This window comes from Pteropus medius, unplaced genomic scaffold (genome assembly GCF_902729225.1).
Source record: "Pteropus medius unplaced genomic scaffold, Ma_sr-lr_union100, whole genome shotgun sequence".
Taxonomy (NCBI): domain Eukaryota; kingdom Metazoa; phylum Chordata; class Mammalia; order Chiroptera; family Pteropodidae; genus Pteropus; species Pteropus medius.
Window position 1 is genome coordinate 452061 of NW_024352949.1, and position 22987 is coordinate 475047.

The 22987-nt window shown below is 34.0% G+C and overlaps 1 protein-coding gene, 1 non-coding gene and 2 pseudogenes across 3 annotated transcripts in view; 3 read left to right on the forward strand and 1 right to left on the reverse strand.

Moving 5' to 3' along the window:
* Nucleotides 1–22987, forward strand: part of LOC120592711 (DNA repair-scaffolding protein-like) — a 318688-nt gene that overhangs the window by 278891 nt on the left and 16810 nt on the right. The gene's annotated exons all lie outside the window — the stretch shown is intronic.
* LOC120592758 (uncharacterized) lies at nt 16102–16220 on the reverse strand (annotated as a pseudogene).
* Nucleotides 18174–18292, forward strand: LOC120592755 (uncharacterized; annotated as a pseudogene).
* Nucleotides 18589–18707, forward strand: LOC120592731 (5S ribosomal RNA). The gene has a single exon (XR_005650201.1). It is a non-coding gene; the product is annotated as a 5S ribosomal RNA (ribosomal RNA).

Sequence of the window (22987 nt, forward strand, 5' to 3'; positions counted from 1 at the left end):
TCCTTGAACTATACAGTTACAAAAAGTGTAACATACACATAATAGAACTACCACAGAAGAAAGACCTGTGGTTTCCTATATGTAACTTGTCTCCTTTCAGTGAACAGTGAGACATTCTTGAAGGGTTGGGTATCAAAAAACTCTGTCCACATGAGTTTTTACTACGTTTGGTAAAAATCACAGTAGCATGGAAAGAACATAACTGTCACAGCAAAGCAGTCATGGACAGTTCTCATCCATCAAGTAAGAATGTTAACAGTACCCTATCCACCTGACAGGAGGTTCTGAGAGCTGAATGAAATAACAGAAGCAACATTCTTAGATAAATAGAGATGACTCAGGCATGATAATGAGTTTTTATGTGACCCTACTCAGGTGCCCACTTCCTAAAGCTTCCTGGGTGCTGGATGGGTGTTTTTCTGAGTCATTGGTTTAGCTTGCCATGACAGTTGTCCCACACTGATTCCTATCCTTCCTCCACCCAGCCTGCCTACTCATTGGCCTCATTCTCTTGGGGAGATACTGGGTGTGATCTCATGCTCTAACTACAGGGCAAGCAGTGCCTCCCAAGCCAGAAATATATCTTGAAACCTAGATATCTGGGCTGAAAAATTCCTGCTTTTTGTTTTCTGGAATATATGTATTATCATAACATATATGGCCTTTATATTACTTCAATAATGAAGTCTTATGGTTAGACATAAACAGATAATGCCCAATCTACATGTCATAATTTAAAACTAGAGGTGAATGTTTAAGACTAGAAGTTGTCACAGGTAATTATAGTGGCGGGAATAAAGCTTAATAAGTTTAAATTAGATTGTCTGCATGTCCCCAGCCTTGCTACTTTTTACTTTCTGACCCCAAAGTACACACTTCTAAAGTATGAATGGGTTATTTCCTGATAGTTCCTTTCTTAGAACTTAGACTGCATTTGCCCTAAGCATAGTAATAGAAATATGGCTCCTTTCCGAAGCCAGCTTCCAAAAGTTTGTTTCACACTAATGCATTCTAACAGTTTATTGATAGTGGAACTTCAGCTCCCCTTAACCACATCTATAACATTATTTTTTTGAGAAAAAGGATTTTGAATCTGAGTCCAGATGCTATGGACATATGTCCCCCTGGAGTGGGGAGAATGAGAGGGATGGAAGCAAAAGGGAGAACTCTGGCTGTTTGGGGATAAACATATCTTAATATATTGGAAAAACATTCCTGAACACTGAGACGTAAGTCTTTTTGCCTTGTTTTCTAGAAAAAATACCTGTCCAGGCCAGCCACTGCTCATCTGTTCTAAACTGGTAACAAAAGGCAGTCTCAGGGAATTATGAGTGGCAGACAGTAAAGGATAATTTCTTTCATGCTAATCTGTACACGTTTGGTTATTTCCTAAATTAGAGGCAAGTTAGAAACTGGTTGTATGCTCATTGATGTACATAGTTCTCATTTTTTTTGAAAATATAACAAAATCTGTTAGCCGTATCATTGTTACTATGTTAAATCATAAATAGCTAACAGACAGAACTAGTGTAGGCTTAACTCTTCCTGTGTAGCCTGTACGCCATACTGCATGGCTATGTTTTAAATTCTTAATTTATGATTTTGGTCAGCATTATGTATTGATTCATCTCATTTTGAAGTTAATGAACCTCTGGCATATTATTAAAGACATCTAAGATCTTTTTAGATATATACCAAACTTTTGAGTTCTTTAATTGATTTAAGGAAGCCAGTTTTATACTTTACTTTGATGCTTCTGTTGCAGAAAAGTGCTGACTGAGTACAGTTCTAGCATTCTTAAGAACAGAAAGAGCTCTTTTCTATAACTTTGATACAGATTCTTATATCATGCAAATATAAATAGTATGTCATGAGCTTTTACAGGGCTGCAATTAAACACAAATTACTCCTCTCCCCCCTTCCAAAAAAAAGTAAAGGTCCTGCAGTGTCTTAATTCCAGTAAGATACTGGTAGAAATGGGCAAATTAAGTTTACACTCAGAACTTATGGATGATTATTGTCTTTAGAAACCCAGTTTGAATTCTACATTAGCCTTATAGCAAGCCAGTGAAATATGAACTGGTGTATCTTGCGCAGTATCTGACCCTTATCTGTAGATTTTAATATCTTTTGTGGTTGTTGGTAATGCTGTTTGAGTCTTTGCAGAATGCTTGCTCTTATTTCTCTGGTTTGTCACTAGTTAATCATGGAGTATTCCTTTAAACAATTAGCTGTGTAAAACAAGAAGAAAATCAAAACAGTTTGGGCCTAACGAGGTGAGAAAAGTCACTTGTGTGAATAGTGGACATTTTTAAGTTACATAGTGTTTGGAATAACAATGATTTAGTACTGAACAAATTTGTTACATGTAACTACCTGAACCTATATTTTAACGTGTCATCTAACTAATGCATATTATATTTTTTAAAGCAATTTTACCCTGCCTGGATGCAACCATCTAACTTAACTTACACATTCTGTCATGCTTTGTGTAGCCCAGGTCAACCTGAGCCTAGTCACTTGGTCAACCATCCCATGCCTCTACTTCCCCATCTATAAAATGTCCATGACAGCATAAAGAAAAAATTAGACATTTTCCTAAGGAGGGGTGGTCCTGATAACTGGAGAAGTCTTTAATTTTTATGCAGTGGTAGTTGAGAAGACAGGGATCTCAGTAGAGGTTGACACAAATGCATTTCCTGTGCTTATTTGGAGTGGGTTTAAAGATGAAGATAAGGGGCAGCAGCATATGGTGCCATGTTCATGGGATCTTGCTCCCCTTCTGAAGAAAATGAAGTGAAATAAAATATGAAAAAAGCCTCTGTATGGTAGCATCTTATATCTTCCATGACCCAAGTCCAAGTTTTCTCTTTTGGATAGGTTGACTTGACCAAACACAAACAGAAACTTCAATTATTGATATTACTTTTATGTAACTTGTGAATGATTGCCTTCAGATAAGAACAACATTTAACATAGCGTTATCTGTTTAACGTGAAATGTTTATTCCCTTTGGAGAAAATAGACATAGATACTAACTTTTAAAGTGGTAAAATTTCCTTATGTTATGTTGATAGGCCACACCTAATAAAATTTCACATGCTCTTATCAAAAGTAGTCATTCTTTTGGCTGAACTAAAGAGCATTTCATAATTTTCCCTGGTATTAACACTCTCTTTTAGATTATAAAACGTAAATGTCAGTGTGAAGCTTGACATTTGCCCAACTCTTCTGATAGAAATTGCTATTCTTTTACCTTGTGGGGTATTTTTACAATTTCGACTGTCCTTTCCAAATATATCTTCATATGCAATACTGGTGGCCCAAGGGGACGACTTCTCTCGACTGATTGTACAGATTCTTAGGGCCCAGCAGTTGTTCTAGAAGTCTTCAAATCAGCCAATTAAAGTTTCATTCGGTACCAAGCAACCAAGCTTATTCATTTTTTCTCCAACTTGCAGCTGTCCTCTTGCATCTAGTAGTTCCCTTGGGATTCTCAGTTTCCTGAAAAGCCTTCTAGTTTCATCCAAGTTCAAACTATACAGGCAGTTTGCCAAAAATCTCCTGGGTTTGCTAAGGGACGAAAAGTCCAAGAACCCCAATGGAATTGCTTTTACATATTACACCAGAATTACAGAATTACACCAACATGTTCATTATGGCTGTTTACTTACTACTGATATTTTTTCTTTTTTCTACTTTTCTGATTTTCCTGTTCCCTAAATGGCCATTTATGACTTTTATAATCAGAAAAAACTTCTTTACCACTTACGAGTTAGTATCTTTGTATGTTTTCCTCTAAAGAAATAAGCATTTCACTTTTAACAATCCTTCTAAACTCCTTGCCCTCAAATGAAACTGAGTCAATTCTTTCATGCCCAGAAGATGTCCTTTTTAGGTATTGTATTACGTTGCTTAAGGCAGAGTTCGATCAAACCTAGCTTCTGTATTTCCTGGCTTTGTAAATCTTAGTAAATAAATCTATGTCCACTTTAGTTTCCTCAACTTTAAACTTGTGAAACTAATGGTACACGCTTCTGGGATGGGTGTGATGGTTCATTTAGGTAAAGCTTGAAGTGCCTGGTAGGGTACCCGGCAGGGAGCAAGTACTTCATAAAATCTTTGCTGTGGTTTTAATGATGACTTAAACAGAACATGCATTCAAATCAAACTTGAGGCATGCGTCCAGGTTACATTACAGTCATAGATGCTTAAGGACAGGGACAAGTTCTGAGAAATGCATTGTTAAGTGATTTCATTATTGCAGGAACACCATAAAGTGCACTTACACAAACCTAGGTGGTACAGCCTACTACACACGTAGGCTACAAGTCTGGCCTACAAACCTGTACAGCATGTTACTGTACTGAATACTGTAGGCAGTTGTAACACAATGGCATTTGTGTATCTAAACATAGAAAAGGTACAGTAAAAATATAGTATGAAAGATAAGAAATGGTGCACACGTATAGGCTTTTACCATGAATAGAGCTTACAGGACTGAAAGTTGCTCTGGGTGAGTCATTGAGTGAGTAGTGAATGAATGTGAAGGCCTGGGACATTAGTGTACACTACTGTGGACTTTATAACACTGTACACTTAGGCTGTACTAAATTTATTTTTAAAATATTTTTCCATAATAATTTAATCTTAGCTTACTATAACTTTTTTACTTTATAAACTTTTAATTTTTTTAAACTTTTCAACTCATAATAACACTAGGCTTAAAACATAAACATATTGTACAGCTATACAAAAAAATATATTTTTCTTTATATCCTTATTATATATGCTTTTTTATTTAATTTTTTTCTTTTTAAAAATTCTTTGTTAAAAACTGAGACACAAACACACACATTAGCCTAGGCCTACATGAAATCAGGATCATCAGTATCACTGTCTTCCACCTCCACATCTTGTCCCACTGGAAGTTCTTCAGGGGCAGTATTGGTCATGGAGTTGTCATCTTCTGTGATAACCATGCCTTCTTCTGGAATATCTCCTGAAGGGCCTGTCTGAGGCTTTTCTTGAGGGCATGTTACTACATTACATCAACTACAGATCTCTAAGCAATAAGAGTTTTTCTACTCCATTGTAATCTTACGGGACCACCACTGTATATGCGGCCCATCATTGACTGAAATGTTTTTAAGTGGTGTACTAAGGCCTGTGAATTGTTGGTCATATCTTTGTAGAAGCATATCAAATATAAGTGTTTCTCAACTCAAGTATTGTATTTCGGAGTTTCCACATGGAACATCCAAGCAGAATTACTCTAACATCCTGACATTTAATCCCAAAACCTCCTCAGTACCTTCTTTCATCACTTACTATGAGCCCTTCCCTCAGTCTAGTTCCCTCCAAGCCATGCTCTCCTAAAGCTGTGCCTCATAAGTCTCCTTACCTCAGTGACTTGACAAATCAGTCAACAGCCTCTCTTTCCCTTTGCAAATTTTACATTCTGTTTTCAGCCCATTGCAGTTCATCTTCAGCTGTACTTCTCTTCGGAGACTCTTCACTCAGTAGTAAATTCCTGACCAACTAATTTTGAAATCTTTTGGCTTTTTCCAGCTTGCATTCTGTTTGACTCCTCTGCACCTCTGCTATTATTGACCTGGGATCCGCATGGCCTGGTTACAGTGTTTATCTTTGCCTCTCCCCCAGCTCTCTCCCGCATCTCCCCTATTACCGACCACTGCTTCTCCCTGGCCTCTGCTCCTGCCTCTCCCCTGCCCCTTTTCTGCCTCTCCTATAGGTCCCTCACTTCTTCAGTATGCACCTCATGTTATCTCTCCCAGTGGCTGCTTGTCTCCTGCCCATTCCATATGTAAGAGTTTCTGTGGGTTAGCATGGAGCCGTATAAATAATGGTTTATATTATATTATATTTATTATATATATATTTTATATTAATTATATTGATATAAATAAATGCATGTAATGACATTAAGCAGTGGAATACTGAATTTTCTTTGTGAAGCATGATTACAACTGTGACATATGTTCAAAGAAAGAGGTAAAGGAATTACACCAAAGTATTCATTGCAGTCTATCTAATGAAGTTTTTTCTCATAAAATAGGCTTTTTTTTCCTTCTGTCTTCCCTTTTTATGTATTTTAGAATCATCACATCTATGAAAGTATAATTTCACCTAATGATAACTATAGTCTTAGACATATTTTCTTATTATTATTTGGCATTATATAATATAGATTTCCTCATTCTTCTGACTGGTATTTGTGACCATCTTATGTCATAATAATACATTGGTTTAAAAGATATCCAATTTTAAATAACTTGTTTATATTTTAATGTTTTGTCTTTGTTACAAGACACACCTATTTTTAGGATTTAGTTATAGGGCATGGGGGGGAGGAATATTTATTCATACTCCTTGTCATAGTCCCATCTTCCATACCTTCCAAACCTTACCTCTCCAACTTTGCTCTTGCCGTCTAGTCTGAGTGCACTTCAGGTCTAGTCTTCGTCCACTTTATTAGGAAAGTTTCTGACTATAGTCTAGAGATAATATCTCTCTTTTGATTTACGACATTCTTTTCAGCAAATATGCTTACTGGTATTTAGAATCATTGCACTAATTAGAAGCAGTACTTTTCTGGTATTCTTTATCAGTGAATAAAAGAAATGAGCTAATACTCATCAAGGACAATGACATATTTTGTTCTTTTATGCCCATTGTGACATGAATTTTTTGCAAAACACCAAGAGGGATGCAAGCCAGGGTCACACAGGTCTTCTTGAAGCCCAGGTCTATCTGATTTCAGTGCCCATATTCTCTCTGCTAGACCCCACTTTGTCAGTCTGCCTCTAGGTACTTTTTAGTTTGATGTGATGCCTTTTGTTTATTTTTGTTTTTGTTGCCTTTTCTTTTGGTGTCAAATCCAAAAACTCATCATCAAGACTGATGTGAGGGAGTATGATGTCTCCAGCTTTTTTCTTCATTTTCAAGATGCTTTGGCTATTTGGGTTCTTTGGTGGTTCCATACAAATTTTAGGATTGTTTGTTCTAGTTCTGTGGAAAATGCCATTGGAATTTTGACAGGGATTGCATTGAATCTATACATTGCATTGGATAGTAAGGACATTTTAACGCTATTAATTCTTCCAAACCATGAGCATGGAATATCTTTCTATTTATATGTTTTTTTTATTTCTGTCATCAGTATCTTCTAGTTTTCAGTGTATAGGTCTTTCACCTCTTTAGTTAAATTTGTTCCTAGGTATTTTATTCTTTTAGATGCAATTTTCAGTGAGATTGTTTTCTTAATTTCTCTAATAGTTCATTATTAGTGTATAGATACACAACAAATTTTTACATATTGATTTTGTATCTTGCAACTTTACTGAATTTGTTTACTAGTTTTAACAGTCTTTTGGTGGACTCTTTAGAGTTTATAATATTATGCCATCTACAAATAGCGACAGTTTTAATTCTGCCTTTCCAATGTGGATGATTGTTATTGATTTTTCTTGCCTAATTGCTCTGAGTAGGACTTCCAATATTCTGTTGAATAAAAGAGGCAAGAGTGAGTATCCTTAGAGAAAAAGCTTTCAGTTTTTCACCATTCAGTATGATGTTAGCTGTCGGCTTGCCATATATGGCCTTTATTATATTGAGGAATGTTTCCTCTGTATATACTTTGTTGAGAGTTTTCATCATATGTGGGTGTTGAATTTTGTCTAATACTTTTCTGCATCTATTGAGATTACTGTATGATTTTTATACTTTGATTGTTCGTGGTGTATCATGTTGATTGACTTGCAGATGTTGAACCCTCCTTGCATTTCAGGAATAAATCCCATTTGGTCATGGCGTATGATCTTTTTAATGTGTTTTGAATTCTCTTTGCTATATTTGTTGAGGATTTTTACCTTTATGTTCATCAGGGATATTGGCTTATCATAGTATCTTATGATCCTTTTGTATTTCTGTGGTATCATTTGTAATGTCTCTTTTATTTCTGATTTTATTTGAGTTCTCTTTCTTTCTTGGTGAATCTAGCTAAAAGTTTATCAATTCTGTTTATCTTTTCAGATAACAAGCTCTGAGTTTCGTGGATTTTTTCTGTTGTTTTTTTGGTCTCTTTCATTTATCTCTGATTTTTATTTCCTTTTGTCTACTAACTCTGTGCTTCATTGTTTTTGCTAATTCCTTGAGGTGTAAAATTTGAGATTTCTTATTTCTTGATGTAGGCATTTATTGCTATGAACTTTTCTCTAGAACTGCTTTTGCTGCATCCTATAGGTTTTGGTATGTTGTATTTCCAATTTAATTTTTTATTTCTTTTTGATATTTTCTTTGACTCATTGGTTATTCAGTGGCATGTTGTTTAATCTCCACATATTTGTGAATTTCACAGTATTCTTTTTTTGTAATTGATTTCTAATTCTATGCCATTGTTCTCAGAAGAGATGCTTGATGTGATTTTAATCTTCTTAAATTTATTAAGAATTTTTTTGTAGCCTAAGATGATTTATTGAATTTTTTTGTAGCCTAAGATGATTCCATGTGCATTTGGGTAGAATGTATATTCTGTTACTTTGGGATTTATGTTCTGTATATTTATGTGTTAAATTCATCAGGTCTAATGTATTGTTGAAGGCCAATGTTTTCTTATTAATTTTTCTATTTGTATGATCTATCCATCAATGAAAGTGGCATACTAAAGTCTCCTACTGTTATTAATGTCTGTTTCTTTCAGTCCGTTAAAATTCGCATTATATACTTATGTGCTTCTATATTGGGTGCATAAATACTTACAGATGTTATATCCTTTTGTTGAATTAATCCCTTTAACATTATGTAATAGTCTTGTTGTTATTACAGTCTTTCTTTTGAAATCTGTTTTGTCTAAAATAAGTATAGCTACCACAGCTTTCTTTTGGTTTCCATTTGCATGGAGTATCTTCTCTTGCTCTTTCCTTTATGGTTTGTTGACTTTCTTTATTGATATGCTTAGATTCCTTTATCTTTTGTGTATCTACTATAGGATGTTGCTTTGTGGTTACCATCAGGCTTACATATAACAGCTTATATACATAACATGGTATTGAAAGTTGATAACAACTTAAGTTCGATTGCATTCTAAAGTGCTACATGTTTAATCTCCCCTGCCCACATTTTATGTTTTTGACATCACATTTAATATATTTTTATCTTGTATTCCTTAACTAATTATTATAATTATAGTTATATTGAGTACCTTTTTATCTTTTAAACTTCATACTAGCTTTATAATTGATTAACCTACCATGTTGAATTTCTAATATTTTTGATATAATACAGAAAAAATTATATCTTTTAAAATGAATGGAGAAACTTGATTATCCCATCATTATAAAACTTCAGATTATTTTCATTTTTTTCTTTTAGTCTTTATTCATTTATATCTTTTTATTGTTGCTATTAAATTAACCATTCCATATTACATTGTTTTTACTTTTTATTAAACACTTTATTTATGATTCTATAGTTTTTATATACAGTTTTAATATTTGCATAATCCTTCATGTTGTTATCCCATGAATTATTTAATATTTAATAACAAGACTTTGGTCTTAAAGGTTAAAAAAGAATAAAATTACAAGTGGCATATTTTTTCTATTGGAAAATTATATAATCAGAGTATATAAGATATAATTATGGATATGAAACCATTTATATTCAATTTTTTTTTCCTTAAACTGGAAACTCTTTTTTTCCTCCTAATATTAAATGATTTCCTTCTCTGAATTTTCATATCCAGTCACAGGTGCAGATCTACTTCCTTTTCCTTCCTAATGACTCATACACAATTTTAAGTGCGTAGTCATAGAATCGTAGGACTAGAAAGGACTTGTAGGGTCCACCTCCTTACAGGGGTGACAGTCCCTTGACATAAGTGGACGTCTTTTTTATCTTGATGATCTCCTGGGAAAGAGTTCAAACTCTTTGGAAACATTGTTATATCTTTTAAATCATTCTTCTGCTTTTCAGTTTATCTTAAATTACATTTACTATATTTTAAGCCTCTGTTGCTTAGTAGTCATGGCTAACCTGCTACATGCAAGGCATGATATTAGGTACTAATAAATTATATAAAGTTTCGGTCTTGAAGACCTTTCAAGCCATTTTTGAAGATTGAATGGGCTCACTATCACATTAAGGGCTGTGGATTTTATTCTGTATATTGGAGCCATCAAGGATATTTAGTGTAGATGTGACAATGGAAGTATAGATTTAATCTTTAGTTCTGGGCAGAAATGTTTTATTTATCACTCCCTCAGCAAATATTTTTTTCACATCATATTTTACTTGTATATATATGGAACAGATAAGTAAGTGGAAAACACAGTTTATTCTCTCTTTAGAAGGCTTTAATACATAAATACATAAGTAATTGTAGTATACAGCAGTGAATGCCATGCAGGTAATAAAGAAAAGGGAAATTGCATTTTTTCTGGTTGCACTTAACTCATGAGGGCAGAGAAAGTGGGGATTAAGCTGGGTTTGGAGGATAGGCAAGATTTCTAAAGTATGTGATTTCTGTCTCTGCCATTTTTTATGAAGATCCTTCTATCTATAAAAACATTTCCATTTGGACTCCAAATGCCCAGGTGCTTAGAAAAACAAGGATGTATGGTAGAAAGGGGCTGGAAATTAGTAAGCTAAGTTATAACAATTGCTTTGCCATTAGTAGACTCTCTGTATGACTTTTGAACAATTCATTAACATCCTCAAACTTTTGTTCTCTTATTTGAAAAATGAGGAATCCAAATTTGATGATCTTTAAGGCATTTTCTAGCTCTTTTGAGTTCTGTATGCAGAGTATAGTGGTTAAGAGCACAGAGATGATGCTAAACTGCTTTGTGCCCCAGAACAACCATTTCTCATCTCTGATTAGTCTCATTACTCTGTCTTCTCATCTGCAAAATAGGGATCCTAATAATACACTCCTTCAATAGGTTCATGTGAGGAGAAAAGTAGATAGAGCACAGACTGAGCACTTAATAAATATTAGCTATATTTGGATTGATATCAGGGAAGATGGCAGAGCAGGAAGCTCCAGGAATCTATACCTCCACCGGGGGTGGGGCGGGGGCGGGGGGGACTGTTGAACTGGCAGAACTGTCTGAGGCAACTACTTTAAAACTCTGGTTTTAGTAGAATATTTGTACCATCCAGGGGACAACTTGATAAAAACGCTGGTGAATTTCAGTAAATGTTGGTCAAACTCAGATTTCACACTGTAGCAGCTAACATCCTACTCTTTCACCCCGTGAGAGGCAGCTGTCAGGTGGTAAGCATTCCTAGTACAGTTTGCTGAAGCCAGGGTGGACAGTGTGCACTTTGTCCTCCAAAAATGAGTGTTGTGAATTTTGATTGCTGATTGCTGCTTTGGTCATTGAGTATATGGGAGAGAGTTCAGCCATTGTTCCACCCCTTAGGGGCTGAAGTGGCTTTCCAGCTATGAGAATATTTAATACCCAGGACCCATTTTTTCCCCTGTTTTGGGCGTCAGACATGTAAAGAAACCTTAGTCAAGTCAATGGCTGACTGCAGAGTCAGAAGAAGAGAAACCCACAACAAGGAATACACACTTTGCAAAACAATTTGGAAGAATCACAAAAGGACAGCTCCAGTCCTCAACAAGCAAAAATCATTTCTGAGGAATGGAAAAATTAGATTTCCATTGTTGCCATAGCATAATACAATAGCTAATTTTCAATTAAAAAAAATTACAAAAGAACAAAAAGTTAAGGCACATTTACAGGAAATAAAAATTTCACAGAAACTCTCTCTGAGATAGCACACACATTGGAACTCAACTGAACTCATTAAATTAATTGTTTTAAATATGTTGAATGAGTTAAAGGATACCATGAACAAAGAATTAAAGGGAATCAAGAAAACAATGTCTGAACAAAATGAGAATATCAATAAGGAGATAGGAATTATAAAAAGGAACCAAGCAGAAATTCTGGAGCTGCAAAGTATAAAACAAATGAAAAACTCTCTAGAGGAATTCAACAACAGGTTTGGCAAGACAGAAGATCAGCAATCTTGATGATAATACCATTGAACTTCTCCAGTCTGAAGAACAGAAAGAGAAAAAAAAAAGAATGGAGAAATATGAACAGAGCCTAAGGGACCTGTGGGAAAGCATCAAGTATGCCAACATACACATCGTAGGAATCTCTGAAGAAGACGAGTGAAACAAAGGGGCAGAAAAAATATTTGAAGAAATAATGGCCCCAAACTTCCCAATTCTGAAGAAAAACATGAATACACACATCCAAGAGCTCAGTGAACTCCAAGCAGGATAAACCCAAAGAGATCCACACTGAGACACATATAGTCAAATAGTCAAAACCCAAAGACTAAGAATTTTTAAAGCAAGAGAGGTGACTTATGTTGTACAGGGATCCTCAATAAGTTTGAGAACTGATTTCTCATGAAAAATCATGGGCCAAAAGGAAGTAAGATGACATAAGTCCCGAAAGAAAAAAACTTTGAACCAAGATTGTATATCCATCAAAACAATCTTTAAAGAATGAAGGAAAAATTGAAACATCCAGATAAAAACTGAAGGAGTTCATGACCAGTAGACTTTCCCTTCAAAAAATTCTAAAGGGAGACTCCTTCAGGCCGACATAAAAGGATACTAAACAGCAACTTGGAACCATAAGAAAAATGAAGAACAGTATTAATATAACTATGTAAGTAAATATAAAAGCCAACGTTATTGTACTTTTGGTATTGTTTGCAGTTTCTCTTTACTATATAAAAGGCAAATGCATACACCAATAATTTTACATCTTTGTTAATGGGAATGTAATGTATAAAGGTGTAGTCTGTGACAATAACAATATAAAGAGGAAGAGATGGAGATGAGCAAAGTTTTTCTATCACATTAAAACTAAGTTGGTATTATTCAAACTAGTTTATAATAAGTTTAAGGTGTTAATTGTAATCTCCAAGATGTAACCACTAAAAAAAGAAAAATACACTGAAAATGAAAGAATTAAAATGGCACGCTAGCAAAAAACATCAACTGAATATTTAAGAAGTATCAATGGAGGAATTGAAAAACAAATATATAAGGAATGTAAGGAAACAATATATAAATACCAGAAACAGATTCCTCTTTATCACATTAAATGTGAAATGGATTAAAAGGTAGCAGTTAGCAGATTGGATTTAAAAAAAAACAGTACTCATCTATGTATTGTGTACAAAAGACTCAATTTAGACATAAAGATACAAAGATATTGAAAGTCAAAGGATATAATAAAATATTCCATGCAAATTACCAAAAGAGAGCTAGAGTGGCTAAATCATTGTCAGAAAATATCAACTTTAAATCAAAAAAGGTTATAAGCATAGGAAGGACATTATATATTGATAAAAGGTTCAATATATCAAGAAAAGAGAACAGTTATAAACACATATGTACTTATCAAAAGTGTTCATGGATTGGAAATCTTAACATTGTTAAGGTGACAATACTAGCCATAGCAATCCACAGATTCAATACAATCCCCATCAAAATCCCTTTTGTGTTTTATACAAAAATAGAAAAACCTATCCTAAAATTCAGTTGGTCTTCAAGGGACCCTGAATAGCCAAAATAATGTTGAAAATGAAGAATAAAGTTGGAAAACACACACTTCTGGTTTCGAAGTTTACTGCAAAGCTATAATAATCAAAACAGTGTATCCTTGTATAAAGATAGACATATAGATCAAAACGGAAAAAAATGTAAAACCCAAGATAAACTCTCACATATATAGTAAATTGATTTTTGACAAAGGTGGCAAAACCAGTAATGTGGAAAGGATAGTCTTCAACAAATGATGCTGGATAAAACTGGATATCAACATGCAAAAGAATGAAATGGACCCATGCTTTACACAATATATAAAAAGTAGTTGTAAATGGACTGAGGAAATAAATATAAGAGCTAAAACTACAAAAACTTTGTAAGAAATGGGAAAATTTTTATAACGTTGTGTTTTGCAACAATTTCTAAGATGTGACATTAAAAGCACAGGCAGCAAAGGAGTGATATGGATGAATTGGACTTCATCAAAATTAAAACTTTTGTACAATCAAAGGATGCTCTCAAGAGAATGAAAAGGCAGCTCACAGGATAGAAGAAAATAGTTGTTCATCATATCTGCTAAGGGATTAATGTCTAGAATATATAAAGAACTCCTACAACATCAACGAAAAAAAAACCTCGAGTTATAGAAAACACCATAAACACATGAGAAGGTGCTCAGCATCATTAATCATTAGGGAAATGCAAATCAAAACCACAGTGAGATACTATTTTATCCCCTTTAAGATCACAGAAACAGAAAATAACCAATGTTGGTGAGAATGTCAAGAAATTGGAACTTTTGTGCCCTGTTGGTGGGATTATAAAATGGGGCAGCTGCTCTGCATGCAGAAAATTTTGGCAGTTCCTCACAAAGCTAATTATAGAATTACCATACGGCCCAGCTGTTCCTCTCCTAGATATGTACTAAAAGGAGTTGACAACAGGGCCTCAGTTTCATGTACACGAGTGTTCATAGCAGCATTTACAGTAGCCAAAAGATAGAAAAACCTAAGTCTCCTTCAACAGATGAATGGATTAATAAAAGTAGTGTATATATAATGTGGAATGTTATTCAGCCATAAAAAAGAATGAAGTATGATGCATACTATAAAATGGATGAACCTCAGAAACATTATGATAAGTGAAAGAAGTCAAAAACTAAGGGAAAATATTGTATGATTTCATTTTATGAGATACCCAGAATAAAAATTTGTAGGGATAAATATTAGTTTAGAGATTAACAGGGGTTAGGAGTAAGGGGAATGTGGAGTATTGCTTAATGATTACAGTTAATGATTATAGGGTGATGAAAAAGTTTGGAAATAGATAATAGCAATGCTTGCACAACATTGTGAACATGATTAATGCCGGTGAATTGTATACTTTAAAATAAAGTGACATTTTATGTTATATATTTTATTTACAAATTTAAAATTAATAATGTATCCTAAAAACCATTTGACTTTATACTTTAAATGGGTAAATTGTATGTGTGAGTTATATCTTAATAAAGCTGTTTTTTAATTGTTATTCATATTGCAGCTATTAGTACTACTTAAAATAACAAATCTCAAGCTGTTTTAAAATTTTAGTTCTAATCTTATCCTGGTACCTTCAGCTGAAAATGTTCACTTCTTCAATTTGCATGTTAGTTTATTTGTATCTCTCATAACTTATCAATTTCTACCAAGTGTGATGTATATTTCCAGTAGAGGCAGTATGAGAATCATATCATGATCATCTCAATAGATCCAGGAAAAACATTTGACAAAATCAACACCTTTCTACAATAAAAGCATTCAACAAACTAGAAATTGAAGAGAGTTTCCTTAGCCTGATAAAGGGCATGTACAAAATACCTACAGCTAACACTGTACATAATAATGAAAGACTGAATGTATTTCCTTTGAAATCAGGAACAATAAAAGGATTTCCACTTTTACCACTTCAGTTGAACATTTTACTGGAGTTCCTACCCAGGGCAATCCAGAAGTAAAAGGAAATAAAAGGTATAGAGATTGGAAAGGAAGAAATAAAAACTGTCTATTCACAGATGACATTATTTCAAATGTAGAAAATCTTTAGAAATTCACTAAACTATTAAAAGAAATGAGTTCAGCAAGGTTGCAGGATACAAGATCAATATCCAAAAATTAGTTGTATGTACACTCGCAGTGAAAAATCTGAAAATTAAGGAAAAAATTACATTTATAATAGGATCAAAAAGAAAAAACAGGAATATATTTAACAAAAGAAGTATAATACTTGTACACTGAAAACTATAAAACAATGTTTAAAGAAATTAATTTTGTTTGAAGGGAGTACTCACCAAATTGATATTCCATATCAGAATCCCAGCTGCCTTCTTTATAGAAATTGACAAGCTGATCTTGAAATTTTTTTTCTCTCTCTCTTTTTTGGCAAGGCAACCCTTTGTTGACCTCACAGATTGCAAGGACCCTGTTAGTTTACAATCCCTTATTTTTTACTTTTTACGTCTACAGCACCTGGTCTTCTTAGGTAGTCTCCCATCCAAGTACTAACCAGGCCCAACCCTGCTTAGCTTCCGAGATCAGACGAGATTGGGCTTGTTCAGGGTAGCATGGCCATAGACTGATCTTGAAATTTTTATGCACACTCATAGGACCTAGAATACCCAAAATAATATTGAAAAAAAAGGAACAAAGTAAGAAGACTCACACTTCTCAATTTTAAAACTTACTACAAAGCTATAGTAATTAAGACAGATGTTAACTACCTTAGGGATGGACATATTGACCAGTGAAATAGATTAGAAAACCCAGAAATAAATTCATGTATCTGTGGCCAGTTGATTTTTGACAAGGGTGCCACCATCACTCATTCGGGAAAGAATAATCTTTCAACAAATGGTCCTGGTACTATTGGATATCCACATGCAAAATAAGGAAGTTGGACTCTTACTCGACACTATATATAAGAAATGAATCAAAGACCTAAAATGTAAGAGCCCAAGTATAAAACTCTTAGGAGAAAACATAGAAGTAAATTTTCATAACCTTGGATTTGGTGGTAGATTCTTAGATATGACAATAAAAGCATGAGCAACAAAAGAAAAATTGCACATCATCGAAATTAAGAATTTTTATGCTTCAAAAGACACTATCGTTAAAGTGAAAAGTAAAGTATGCAAAGTAAAATAAGTAAGTGAAAAGTATGCTAAGTAAAATAAGCCAGATACAAAGACACATACCGTATGATCTCATTTATATATGGAATCTAAAGAGACGGAACTCATAAAAACATGGAGTAGAAGAGCAATTACCAGAGCCTGTGGGGTGGGGGAAATGGAGAGATGGTAAAAGGATACAAACTTTCTGTTATAAGATAAATACGTTCTAGAGACCTAATGTACATCATGGTAACTATAGTTAATAATAATGTATTATATACTTGAAATTTGCTAAAAGTAGATCTTACATATTCTCACCACACACACATGAAAGATAATTATGTGAGGAGACAAATATGTTAATTAGCTTGACTTTGGTAATCATTTCACAGTGTAAACATATGTTAAAACATCACTTTGTGCACCTTAAATATATATAATTTTATTTTTCAATTATACCTCAGTAAAACTGGTGGGGTGGGGGAGTGAACACATAGAATGGGAAGAAATATTCACAAATCAGATATCTGATAAGTGACTCATACCTAGACTATATAAGGAACTCTTACAACTCAGTGATAAAAAAGACAACCAGTTTTCAAAATAGGCCAAGAATGTGCATAGACATTTCTCCAAAGAAGACCTACAGAAATGCCAATAAGAGTAATGATTTTAAGGTCATGGGTTTTCAAGTCAGACTGCGTCTATTCAAATCTTCATCCACCACTTATTAGCTGTGTACCCCTAAGCAATTACTGTACTTCTCTGTACCTCAGAGGATCTTCTGTGAGGTGTAAAGGAGTTAATTTGGAAGGTGTCAGGCAAATTGGAAACATGAAGAAGTGTTAACTATGGTGGGCTCTCTTTTAGTTGTCATTATAAGATCAGTCACATCATGGTACATCACTCCCAGTTTAGGAGTCCAAGGCCTTGGTTCTAGCTGTAGCCTTTCATTTGCTGTGCAAATCACACAGCCTTCACCTCTAAACTGGAGATAATTCTATATACCCTACTTTCCTCCCAGAGTAGTTACAAGAATCAAAAGAGATCATTTAAGGAAAAATATTTATAAAATTCTCATTTAATTAATGTATAAAATACAAGTATTATAATAAACATTATGATTATTGAATATTACACTAAACATAATAACAAAATGCATAACTATTATGCTTTCCTTCTAATAAACTCTTTATCAAGTTAATCCTATTCTTGTTTGTATCCATTGGTGTACTGAGTAATTTCTTATACATAATTAGTGCTCAGTAAATGTACTGGAGAAAAATTTAATTGAGATATTATAAAATTTGAAATAATATAAATACTTGGATGTTATTTTCCCGAGAGGAGGCTACAGAGAATTTAAAATCTAACATCAGTAAACTATGTGATTTATTTTGATAAAGACAACTTAGAGTCTATGGCCATGCTACCCTGAACACTCCCGATCTCATCTGATCTCGGAAGCTAAGCAGGGTTGGGCCTAGTTAGTACTTGGATAGGAGACCACCTAGGGAGACCAGGTGCTGTAGGCATTTAAAAAAAACAACAACAACTTAGATAATCTTTATCACTGTATTTATAGCTCATCAGAATGATAGTTTATAACCTAACATACCTATATCTTTAACCACAAATTTTAGGGGGCCAAGAATTCAATTGATATTATCAGTAATAAACTGGTAAAAGAACATATAAACACATGTTCTTTTACCAGTTTATTTACCAGTTTATACAGGTACAGTTAATACCTGTATTGTTTCTTTTGAAGATCTGCTTTGCAAATGAGAAATGTTTTAAAGACAAAAATGAAGTATGAAAAAGACTTCCAGTCTACAGCCATGCCACCCTGAACAAGCCTGATCCCATCTGATCTCGGAAGCTAAGCAGGGTGGGGCCTGGTTAGTACTTGGATGGGAGATCACCTTGGAAGACCAGGTGCTGTAGGCATAAAAAATAAAGGATTGTAAGCTGACAAGGTACTTGCAATCTGTGAGGTCAACCAAGGGTTGCCCCACCTAAAAGCAGACCAAAAAAAGCTTCCATTCAAATGGCTGTTTTCCTCTTGTGCTCTCACACACATTGACTCAGAGCTTTGCTGTCACCTGCCCAGAGGAAGCCCACTAAAAAGACTCCAGAAAGAAAAGAGCATTAAATGATACCCTATGGACCAAAGGAAATGATTCCATCATTGATGAAAATAAATCTTTATGTGCTTGTTTTTATATTAACAAACAAAAATGTTCTATATTTAAGAAGGAAACCATTCACATTATCCAGGTAATAAATAACAGATTAGCCTAAACAACAAAATGATTTGAGGTTCTATTTTAAATAATATGTTTAAATTATAAAGTGAAACTTCTACATGATGAGCTTTTGAGAACAGTCTACTTGCTAATTGTCCTGATTGTCTTCTAGAGGTCTCAGCAGAGTGCTGGGCAAGCCAGCACCTGGGAAGACTTGGAAATGTGGGTGGGTACAGCAGATGAATATTTGTAGCTATAAGTTTGTATTTTAAGCTAGTAAACTTCAAGGATGAAGAATTGAAAGTATAATGGCATACCGACTTCTCCATGGCCACACACTTCACCTTCAGGTAGGGATGCTCAGAAATCCTGAGAAAACATGGGAGTCTCAGATCATGTTGAGTGGTCTGTCATGGGGCTGCCTGCCCAGCAGCCCTCAGGTCCTGCCAAACACTCCTCTACTTTGCAGCCACGTAGGAGGGAGGAGGAGAGCATCTGAGACCAGAGCCAGGCAGCTCTCTGGAGGACAAATTCTTAGAGAAGCTAAGTCTGAAGGAAGGTAAAAGGAGCAAGTTAGAAGAGAAAAAAAACCCTGGAGATTTCATCCCCTCCCCTGGTTAAATCCTCACCAGCACTAGCCTTGAGATAGTTATAGAGCCTCAGAGAAAGTTTTCCTTTTCAGAACACAGTCTCACTTTCTAAGGGTCAAAAATTGTATATGATCTTCAGACCCTAGCTAGTATCTCTCATGGATGGTTGAAGCTCACCTTGTGGAATTATTTTTATTTTAACATATAACACACCCTGCTATGGTTTTGTGCTCTGGTTGCTCTGTGACATTCTGAGGATGTTGCCATGCATCTTTGCCCTAATCTCTTTGTGAAAATAAGCAGTGCCATTCAAAAGAAGCTGTGCTTCCTCTAAAAGAGTTTTGATTCCAGAATGTTCTTATTCTTTTTATAATTTAAAGCAGTGTTCTTTAACCAGTCTTGCACATTTATCTAGTTTAGCTGATGTTTGTTCTGTTCGAAGCTAGACTAAGCTTAGCATTTGCCTATTTGCAGTAATAATTAAACCTAGGCTTTGTGATTTTTATTTTTTTAAGGATATTTCTTGGGCTTATTTTTCTGATTTTTTATTTTAGCAGTGTCAGTTTCATTTCTTTTATGACCATTGTTTTCTCAAATTATTTTTATTGCCATTCAGAGTGAATCCTTTTATTCTAGATTTTATAAATTTTCAACTGAAATTTCAAATTGGGACATTTCCTGGATTTTAGAAAAACATTTTTCAATCCATTTGATTTTTTTCTTCCCTTATTCAAATACTATAGTCTGTTCCTCATATTTTGTGCCGTTCAATTTTTATATCATGTGAAATCAAAAGTTTGAACCATTAAAACATTTTTAAATGGACTCTTCATGTCAATTAGAATTAAAAAACTAGACTGCAGAATAAGTAGAACTGCCTAGCTGTTTTTACTGATGTGATTCTTTAGTTTATCCTGAGCCAGTTCATTTTTCTCAGAGCTCTAGTAAAAATTAATGTAAATAAAAATTGAGTCACTTATTCTGACCCCTTGTCTTGAGTATTGTCAATTGATCTTTTTGTTTGTATTTTGTTTTCTTTGAAGGTGGTCCTCACAGTTGAGGTTTGTAGTTATTGATATCCTAGAATTGAAGTAGCTTTGTTACTTCAATTCATATATTTGGAAATTCATATATTTCTGATTAAAAATTGCTATACCAAAGATTCTCAATTTAGGTAGTTTTTAAAAAGCATCAAGTTTTGTTTAAATAACATTAAGTTTCATTTAAATGATTTGTTATTGGAAAGATACTATATTGAAATTTTCAAGAATAGATTTTCTAAATCCGATATCTTTGAAGAATAAAATCATTTATGTAAAGCATTTAATGTGTCAAATAATTTCCATTATTGCTTTAAAACATTCTAACAAATGTTCTTATACACATAAATAAGACCAAATGGATTCTATTAATCTAGTCAGATCATTTGGCTTGTAAGGTACAAAATTGAGACTTCAATCAAAGTCTCTAGACTTCATATTCTTTGTTCTGCCTGCTATACCACACTGCTGTTCTGAATAGACAGTTTGCACCTCAAGAAAATGTGGAATGGTGTATTGGATGTTTCTTAAAAAGTGTATATTACTTGATGACTTAATTTGTTGACACTACGGATGAGGTGCATAGAAGGCTATATTAACTCAATCAAGTGAACAAAAATGTTTGTCAAGTTATAATTTTCTCTGCAGCAATTGAACTGTGAAACCAGAGACATAAGATATAATCTTTATCTTTTTTTCAGGTGCATGGAGTGAGATCTTTGTTAATTAAGAGGGGGAAAAGCCAAGCCTTCCATGTCAATAAGTTAAAGCATTAAAATTCTATAGCTATAATGATTTCAGAAATCCACCAGATGTAGCGGAACACAAAGGAGGAAGTGCTCTTTTCTATAAGTTCTGGCAAAACAGAATGGATCCATAGAAGACCTTCCTATCATTTCTGCTAAGTCCTGATAGTTGAGCAGGTGTTTTATAAGCTGAAGGGAGTAAGCCTGAGATGCATTCTTAGGTACTTGAGTAAAGCCAGGACAGTGTAAATGGTCATGTGAGTTTTTCTACAGTAGTAATCCTCAAAGTATGGTCATAGGACCAGCAACATCAACATTGCTTTGGAATTGTTAAAAATGCAAATTAGTGGAACCCACCCCAGACCTAGTGAATCAGAAAGTCTGGGAGTGGAGTGCAACACTCTGTGTTTTAACAAACCTATGATTCTGAGTCATGCTGAAGTTTGAAATTTCTGTTCTGGAGTTACATTGGGAGATAAAACCTATAAGATAAAGTTAAATATTAGCCTGGGAAAAGCATGCAAATACATTTAGATTAATATTCAAGAAATGCCTTATGTAACTCAGTGGTGAAATGATCCTTAAAGATAGAAACCAGTCATAACTGATACAGGTATCCAGTTTTCTTTTAGGACTGCACTATGTATTCCACTTATTAATGCATATATTTGGATCTTGTAATAAGGATTTCTACTTCTGATTTTTTTAAAAAATCTAATTGAATAGAACAGGTATAACTCTTTATCCAAAAACTATACCTGTATGTAGCCCAGCCATACATAGCATTGTGCTACATTGACCTATTGGAACATGCTTTAATGAAGCAAAGTGCTAAAAAAAATAATAATCAGCCTTTTATGCTAGACTCACAAACTTTACTCTGTAAAGAGATGGTACTGTGAATGGCACAAATCTAAAATTACAGGGTGGGGAAGAAGGAATGGAGAGATAGAAAGAGGGATGGAGGTAAGAAAGAGAAAGAGAAATTGTTTTATATATAATTGTGATGCTCAGGAAAAGATATGAGGGAAATTTTGACTCTTAGGTCAGTTTGGGCATATTTGAGAGTACTCATAGGAAGTGATTGTTACTTAATTTATCAAGTAATGAGGCAATTTATTATTAAAGAAAAGGTAGATTGAAGTGTTTATCTATATGTATTAAAGAATAAACTTTTCGTGGTGGCGGGGGGAAGACAATAATATAAAGTTACCTTTATATAAGCCTTTCATTTAGGGGTAAATTGCTTAATTTTTTGGTGCAGATAATTCTAGCACTTCCTCTTTGTAAGACTCTTATATTAGTAATAAATAGTACTACCGTCTTGGGATCACATGGTTCATATAGACGAGTCTGTTTTTCTAATGCATTAAATGTATTTTTTGAATTAGGATTTTTAATGCTATCATTTGTATAGCTGTTTCATGATTTATTTTTCTACTTTTTGTTAGAAATTAAGATACCTTGCTATATTTCACGATAATAAATGTGATTAACGTGACGTAAATGTTTTTCTCCATGTCTGATTATTTCATTGGTATAGATTCTTAACAATGACTAAGTAAAAGTGCTTGAACATTTTTAAAGCCTTTAATTACCCATTTG